This window comes from Tigriopus californicus, chromosome 10 (assembly GCF_007210705.1).
Source record: "Tigriopus californicus strain San Diego chromosome 10, Tcal_SD_v2.1, whole genome shotgun sequence".
In the NCBI taxonomy this organism is placed as follows: domain Eukaryota; kingdom Metazoa; phylum Arthropoda; class Copepoda; order Harpacticoida; family Harpacticidae; genus Tigriopus; species Tigriopus californicus.
Genome location: NC_081449.1, coordinates 2,350,582 through 2,351,215, shown reverse-complemented (window position 1 = coordinate 2,351,215; position 634 = coordinate 2,350,582).

Sequence of the window (634 nt, the reverse complement as noted above, 5' to 3'; positions counted from 1 at the left end):
GGGACTGGGTTGAAGCAAGTTCAGTCTGGTTTACCATGACGATTAAGAATGCTTTTACCACCCAAAAATTTTGCACGGTTTCCACAACAAAATGATTTGAATCTCGTGTATTTTTCAGGAAAGCGCTTCTTGATTTTTCGGTTTTTTTGTTCTTCTCCAGATTCTTAGCCCTGAACAGTATGAACATCGTAATTGGATATTTAGAGAAAATATGCAGAACACATTTGTTGAACACAGTTCCCTATTGATTTTTCCCCTGTGTGATCTTGACAATTGATTTTGGATTTTGCAGCGATTTGTTGATGCGACTATCATTGTAGGTCAGACAAAACAAGGCTGCACTTTTCAAACGAGAAAAATAAATTTTGGAAAGGAAATCCATCTTAATAAGCATAACGTCTCGAGTAAAAAAATAGTTGAAGGTCCATTATTAACACGTTGTTTTTATAGGTGCGGCACGAAGGAAAGCTATATTTAGCCTTTGTGAAAAAACCAAGCCTTAAATAAGAAAATATAGATGATACATTGACTTTTGGAAATGAAATGTCATTACTCTTTGCTCTCATCTTTCAATAATGCTTTTCTTTCATAACTTAAAGTTGTTTTGTTTTGTTTGTTTGCTAAAAAGCCAGAT